This window comes from Dipteris shenzhenensis, chromosome 28, assembly GCF_047967505.1.
Source record: "Dipteris shenzhenensis isolate YYH24624 ecotype China chromosome 28, Dip_SZ_1.0, whole genome shotgun sequence".
Classification (NCBI taxonomy): Eukaryota; Viridiplantae; Streptophyta; class Polypodiopsida; order Gleicheniales; family Dipteridaceae; genus Dipteris; species Dipteris shenzhenensis.
In genome coordinates this window covers 24,217,214-24,224,963 of record NC_141623.1, presented here as the reverse complement: position 1 = coordinate 24,224,963, position 7,750 = coordinate 24,217,214, and the positions used below count along the sequence as shown (strand labels likewise).

At 42.5% G+C, this 7,750-nt stretch overlaps 1 pseudogene; it reads right to left on the bottom strand.

Annotated features, from left to right (window-relative positions):
* Window positions 1–579: 579 nt before the first annotated feature.
* On the bottom strand, window positions 580–2,961 carry LOC147883356 (dynamin-related protein 4C-like; annotated as a pseudogene).
* Between the last annotated feature and the right edge of the window lie 4,789 nt (window positions 2,962–7,750).

Below are 7,750 nucleotides of genomic sequence, written 5' to 3'. Positions count from 1 at the left end.
GTCTATAGTTACTTTGTGTTGTTGTGAAAGCGTAATTTATGGAAACAGCTTTAAAGGAAAGACAAAAAGTGTCTTAAAAGAGAAGCAAGGGATAATAGGTACTCATGTTCAGACAAATCACACCGGGGAAATAATCCAAAATGTTCGCAAGTCTGCTGGGAGGGAACATATTAATAGCAGTTTATGGATGTGTAGACCTTGATCTCACACTACAAAAAGTGTACTAGGGTTGCAGAAAGCCTCAAAATGCCAAAATACCAAAACGCAAACACCATGGACAGCTTGTTACATATCTTACCAAGCTCTTGGCTACGTTTGAGTAGTGTACTACACGCTACTTTGCTGATACTAAAGCTCTTCAACATCTCCCAAGCTATTGGCTACGTTTCAGTAGTGTGCTAAACGCTACTTTGCTGATACTAAAGCTCTTCAGTACTTAGGCTCTACACTTGGGATGCGATATATCGACACGCTCTATTACCTTTTTCTTGCATTCTAGTATACTGGCATACACTCCCTTTTCGGTTTATCCTAAAACCTTAAGCAGACGATTGAAATGAGGTTGATATCATGAGCCCATCACATGACAAGGTGCCGCCCAAGATGCTGCGAAACAATAGCTCTACTCTTGGAGAGCACGTCTACACTACGTAGGAGACGACTACGTTTCTGAGCAACCACAGGGTCTTCTGCCATGACTTTCTCCATGTCCATCTCAATGTCCTCCATGTCCACCACCTTGCAGCTGGCTGGTGTTACATCACCACCACCACCGCTGGTTGCACGAATTGGGGTCGCATACTTACCACCACTGCCACCAATCGATGCCCTCCTCCTCATGCTGTTGTTTCTCCCCCCAAGCACCTTGCTTGCCACCTCCCTCTCGATGCCCTCCAACATCGCATCGTTAAACGCAAACCTCACCTCCATCGGAATGTCATCTGCTAGCCTCCCCTCTACTACCAGCCAGTATGCAATCGCATTGCACATCGCTTCCCACACCCCTTCCTCGCTCGGGATCATGGATAGATCCAGCAGCTTCCCAACTACATAGCAAATTTTTTTATTTATTCTCTGCTTGTACATATCCATCTTGCCCTTCAGATCCTTCACGGTCGTAATGTACAACGAATTGGAGGTGAACGTTACGCTGCGTTGAAGCTGCAGAAAGCGATCAACAAATTTCACGCACTTGTCTCCGCAATCTCTTAGAATCAAACTACAGGATTCGTCGTACAGCATTAGCAAATTAGGGTATTGGCCTGCATGCTTCTGTATCACACTGGAGCATAACATTTGCGCGAGCTCAAAAGCTTCTGTCACCAAATTCTTACACATTCCTGTCACGATATCCAGCTGATGTCGCAACAGTTTGTCAATCACTGCCTGTGGCACTACATTGGGCAGATTCACCCCTTGAGTTTCAGCTATCAGTAGCTTCATCGTCTCGATAAATTCCTTGAACCCCATAAGCCCTCCTGTGGCACTTTTCAGCTGCTCAGAAAATGCCATGGAAAAAGTATGCAAACGGGCAGTGTAACGCAGGTCCGGGATGTCAGGAAACACACCCGTGCTATTTTGTAGCAAAATCTGTTCCATGCTCTCTCAGACCAGTTATAACCTTGAAAAACCCCAAGTGTGCTTCTACTCCACTATAGATGCCTTCCCCGAGAGCCTCTAGCTCGTTGCGCTTGCTTGTTAACATCTTATCGATCTGCGCAACGACTTTTGGAAGCAAATTTACGATGCTATCTGCTTGCAAACGCATTAAACGATCTGCCAGGCTAGAAACACCAAGCGCAGATCCATCCAACTTCATGAGCTCAGGATGTGTCTGGAACAGCTCTTGTTCTTTCCGCAGGGCATCCTCCATCGAGACATCTTCATCAGTCCTGTTGCGGACACAGCTGTATCCAAGACCAATATCTACAGCATTGTCCATGATTTTGTTGTTGTGGGCATTTGTCGATCTTCGTCACCACTGCTAGAGTTCTGCTTCCTTTTTTATCTACCTCACGAGACATTCGAATAGATTCGCAGGTTGGGAAGTCCACAGCGGCTGAAAGGACGTTGAGGATGATGCTCTCCTCCGGCATGAGGTAGTGGCGAATGATCCGGGAGACCTGATCGTAGATGTCATCCGGTTGCCCATGAACGGGTACTCTTGTGATACCCGGGAGATCAACCATGGTGAGGTCGGGAACGTTCGGCTTGCTGACATGCACAGTGATTGGTTTGTCCGTGATGCCTTTGGAACTGCCAGCGAGAATCTGTGTTGCAGATTCTATAGCAGAGGCAATTTGCTCCTCGCTGATCTCTTTCTTGACACCCTCGTACTGGACGGTAATGGTGGGCTCTTTGGATGTTTGGAGTCTCAGTATTAGGGGCACTCGTGTGACAATGCCTTGACCTCTGGGCAGGGCAATGCCGGCAAGGGACTCTAAAACGCTAGATTTGCCGCTAGACTGATCGCCGACAACGACAATGCTAGGCAGGTTGATGCCCTCGCCCATAATTCCGAAACTGCGAAGCTGATCAACATCATCGAGCAAAGGGCGGATGTGTTCATTGAAGCTCTGAGAAACTGCGGAGCATGTCGGATTAGAGGACCCGGGATCAGAGTCGAGGTTCAAACTGTCCAGGGGGGTGTAGGGGCTAGTTGGCGAGGACGTGATCTCAAATATATTGACTGCAAAGCGTGGAAACAATGGAGCTGGGGATGGTATATCATACTGAAATGAGCAAGGGTTGCAAGCTCACAACGGAAATGAGTCTGGATCTCTTGCTTCTTCCTTCCTACGATATATATATATATGTAGAAATGTATAGTAACCTTCATTATACGTGTGTCTGTGCATCAGCTAACTCAGCTGCTGGCTTGCATTAATGGAACGTGAGCCTCACGCCCTACTCAGTTGCCCCAGACACCTTATGGGCGGGAAGATCACGCCCCAGCAGCATCGGTAATCTATCAGAGGAAGTAGTTGTGACAATGGCTTTCCTCACCGAACCATCAATTGGCAAGTATCTTCTTCATGTCACTCCACGCATCCAGCCTTCATGTGATGTTCATTCAAAATTTCGAGACGCAAATAAAGAAATCACATTAGTTGGGGGGCACGGTGTGGGAGTGTGTGGGGCGAGGGGGGAAAAGGCCTCTACATGGCATTTTGACGCGTGGCAGAAGCTGGCCACATGTTCTCGAGGCTTCTAGGTGAGGTAAAAAGGGGGATGGAGTAAAGGGGGTCAATCATTTGATCGACCTCCATAGGTATGATCTCAGCGACATCCCACGATGCAGAGGGGTCTGAGACGTGCGATATGGTCGTTAAACCGGTTGATGCGGAGGAGTCTTAGGAGTTGGACGATGAGAGGCAAGGCAATGGCCAGGCGTCGAGTTGTAGCGGAGGATTGCGAGATTGACAGGGATGAAGCAGATGGTGATCTTGCAGATTACTTGCAACAGAAGGATAGCGGGCACAACATCTCTCCGTAAGTAAAGCAGATTCGTCCTTGGGTCGTATTTGCGGTAAGTTTTTGCACACAACATTTGAGAGTTTGCATGTCTATTGTAGGATTAAGCACAAGAGAGGCAGACCTCCGAAGTTGAAGGAGAAGACATCTGGTCCTAAGGTGCTTGAGCTGAGTGTGACGGTTGGTGTGGGAGGTTGTGACATTGCTCCGTCTATACTCCCGAAAATCGAAACATTTCTAAAAGAGGCATGCGTGTCGGGTTTTTGCACTGTGGAGAGAGGAGGCACTTTGTCACATTTGCATCTTTAGATGGTAGTTCATGTGTATGCTCGCAAGATAGTGTCAGTGAATAGAATATATCGGGTGGGATGTCACTAAACCAGTAGGAACTGTGATCATGTGTCGTGTGCTAAAACAACGTAGCATGCACATGTTTCGTGGTATGTTAGGCTATTGCATGAAGGACTTTGGAGAATCACACTTCAAAAGTGTGTTAAAAAACATGAGTTCTGATGATTTGAGAGCTGGAATTGAATTGTATTAAGGTACGGTGCCGATGAGAGAACAAATCACGTGGGGATGACATTCAGCACTTGCCTGCTTAAGATGCTGAGAGCGGGACATTATTACCCGTCTACTGCCTTGGTGATTCCGTATGCTGGAAAAGGTATGGAGGCAGACAAAGCGAATTCATTGTGGAAGGCTATGATCTATCCCAATGCTTTGACTGCATCAGATGTTGCTACAATTTTTTTCTATTGTGAGTCTTGATCAGTGCAGCCCCAGTTGGATAAACATATTAAGGGAGTTCTGAATGCTCCTCCTGCCAGATACTTTGATTTGGAAACTCCGCACTCTCCTTTGGCAACCGTCCAAACTGATGGTCCTATTAATGTTCCTTTTGATGACGCTTTGTTGTGCCAGGAGAGCCCTTTGACTACTAAAAATGATACAATGCCAGTTGTTATGCATTGTCCTAGTAAGGAGCCAGTTTTGGAAGCTGATGACTCGGATAGCAGCAACAATAATGTCATGCTCCGAGACTATCTTTCTTTAGTGACCAAAAATAGATATGGAATACGCATCGCTTGAGATGTGAATGCTTTCTTACTTTTGTTTTTTGGGTAATATGTGAGGCCTATGGTTGTGCTGCAAAAAAATATGTACTACAGTGTTTCGATTTATATAAAGAAATTTTTTTGTAATGCCATATTCTCTTGTGTCTATTCGTTTTAAGATAGTCTTCAAAATCTAATTACTGGAACATAAAGAAGAAAAAATTACTGCACTGTAGGAAAAAATTACTGTCGATTTTGAATGGTTATAAGTAACGAAATATGAATTTTATGAATTCGCAGTAGCCAACACTACTACACACGGGCCCTATTCCGATGCTTTGCTTACCGACGATTAGGACCCTACACCGACGTTTAGTGCATGCAGGGTGCTAATTGTCGATAAGCGAAGCATCAGGATAGGGTCTGGTCATTTTCTAGTCCCATTCCAATAAGAGACATAGGCACAAGTGTGAAGGAGGAGTATTAGAAAGAGGTTCTAGCATTTAGAATGGGTTCTAGGGTCTAGGTTACAAGGATGCTCCACGTTTTAGAATAAAATACATGGTGGAGAATTTGTCTCCCTCATGGACGTTGGAGTGTGAAGAATGCGAAAGAATAGGGGTTTAGAGGAAGAGAAGAACAGGGAGATTATTTTTGTTCTAAAGAGGGATTCAAGAATTACCTAATTATCAAATGCTCTCTTTGTCACATCCACCTGATGCAAGTACTCTCTACCAACTCCTTTCCCTAGCATGCCCATGGCCTTTTCAATTTTCTTCTCCCATGCTAGAATTTTGTCAACTTTGTTGCTATTGCTCTTGGATTTTTTTTTAAGTTCTAGATGCTATATCCGATAATCCATTTTGCATGAAATAGAGACATGTCAATAGCTGCTAAGGGGAAACTTTCTTTATGTTGAATCTCATATATGCATGTGCCATTGTCTTTTCTTGCTCTTCCAAATACCCATCTCCCTATTGATATTTTTACTGGTCACTTGACTATTCCTCACAATCTTGCAAGACCTCACAAGGAACCTCTTGATAGCTCACATATCCTCAATCAACTTGCTCTAATACCATATATTCAAAATCAGATGCATGCAATGAGTATCTCTCAACCGATAAAATCTCACATAAAATGTACCATCAAACACTTGAAAACCTGATAATGTTGATGCTATGAAGGACAAAAAATTGACACTATATTATCAAAGAGTAATAAAAAGCAACTAGCCACTAGCTAATTCAACCCTATGGGGTCTTTAAGCTTACACAAATGCTGATAACTTAGCGATGGAGCCTATCGGGCTGACAATAAGAGCATGCTCCTAGACTAGACTATGAAGAAAGTCAACTCTCATGTAGCGTCTCTCCATTGAGAACCACAAACCTCATTGGTTGATCCCAAGTTTATGCATAGAGCAATTAGAATATAAAATGGAAGACATGATGGATTTGAAGTATAAGTTTTCAGTTGGCCTACTCTTACCCCTCTATGCAGATGATATGATTGTCTTTGCAAAAGACAAAAAGAAAGTTGGCACCCAGTAGTTGAGAAAGGAATGGTGAGCACATGTATGCTATTTTTAATATTGTTTTATTTGCAATAGCATTCTATGAATGCAAGACACTTTCTAGTAGTGCTAGATTGAGGACAATACGTGAATGCAAGCATCTTTCTACATGATTAATCGTTTTCAAAAAAGTTTATTGAGATCCAATGGAATAGACAATCTGGTCAAGTTTTGACCGGTGATATATAGGGTGTATGGACTTCTTCTATTTGATCTATTACAGACCCATATGTAGACAACCTTCAGTATGGATGTGTGTAAATAAATATATCAATAGAGGACCATAATTCTTGTTAAACATAATTTGGATTTGAGGTGGGGGAGAGAGAGAGAGAGAGAGAGAGAGAGAGAGAGAGAGAGCACTATAGAAAGTGTAGGCCATGAAGTCAATTTATTTTATGCTAGAACTTTATGCAGGAACACTCTAAATGTTAAAAGATATGTATCAATCTTGTAATGTTGACTATCGGCTCAAGATAGCTAAGAAAATATGAAGATTCTATAAAAGATTAAAGATAACAAAGAATACTAGACAGACTGTAAGAGAATGTCATTTGCATAGACTATACAAATCTTCAAACATATTTGTTATGTTGAAATTTTCCATACCAAACATTGTAGAAAGTTTAGGCCATTAATTCAATCTTTTGTGCTAGAACTTTATGCAGGAACACTCTAAATGTTAAAAGATATGTATCAATCTTGTAATGTTGACTATCGGCTCAAGATAGCTAAGAAAATATGAAGATTCTATAAAAGATTAAAGATAACAAAGAATACTAGACAGACTGTAAGAGAATGTCATTTGTATAGACTATACAAATCTTCAAACATATTTCTTATGTGTATGGAGCATGTCTTGAGTTCTTTCCCATCTTAAAGATTTGGCCAATGGTCAAATCTTATCTAGTATTTGTGATTTTTTAAACACCGTTGTGGGAGGGATAGGGATAGGGAGAGAGAGAGAGACACACACACACACACAGAGAGAGAGAGAGAGAGAGAGAGAGAGAGAGAGAGAGGTGGGGGGAGGAAAGAGAGAGGTAGAAAGAATTCTGGTTGGGGAAGAAGGGGGGAGAAGAGGGAGAGGTGGGAAGAGAGAGAGAGAGAAAAAAATGTCGTTTCATGAAAACCTCTAAGATTGAAACTATTCCTACCAAATATTGTAGAAAGCTTTGTCCATGGGGTCAGATTTTTGTGCTAAAATTATAAAAGATTAAAGATAGCTAAGATCACAAGACAACACTATAAAATATTTAAGATTACTAATATGTCATGAATTTGTTGCATAGAAAGTACATATCTTCAAACACCTTTGTCCTCTCTTGACAAAATATGAAGAGGGGAGAGGAGAAGAGTGGAGATGAGGAGAGAGGTCATAGCTTGAGAGCACACCACAAATGACTAACTGTACACTAGATTTAGTTAAAAAAACAGAATATATACAAACCCATATAGGGTTACGGTTAGGGGATCTAACCCTTTCCTTTATAGCACTCTATAAGGTTAGTGCTATGCATATATGATCACATGATGGTGCTATGCACACATGATCACATGATGTTGAGCGTGAACTCTCAACACCTTCCCTCAAGATCAACATCATGAGGTAGGCCTTCCCTCAAGATGATGATTCTAGGGA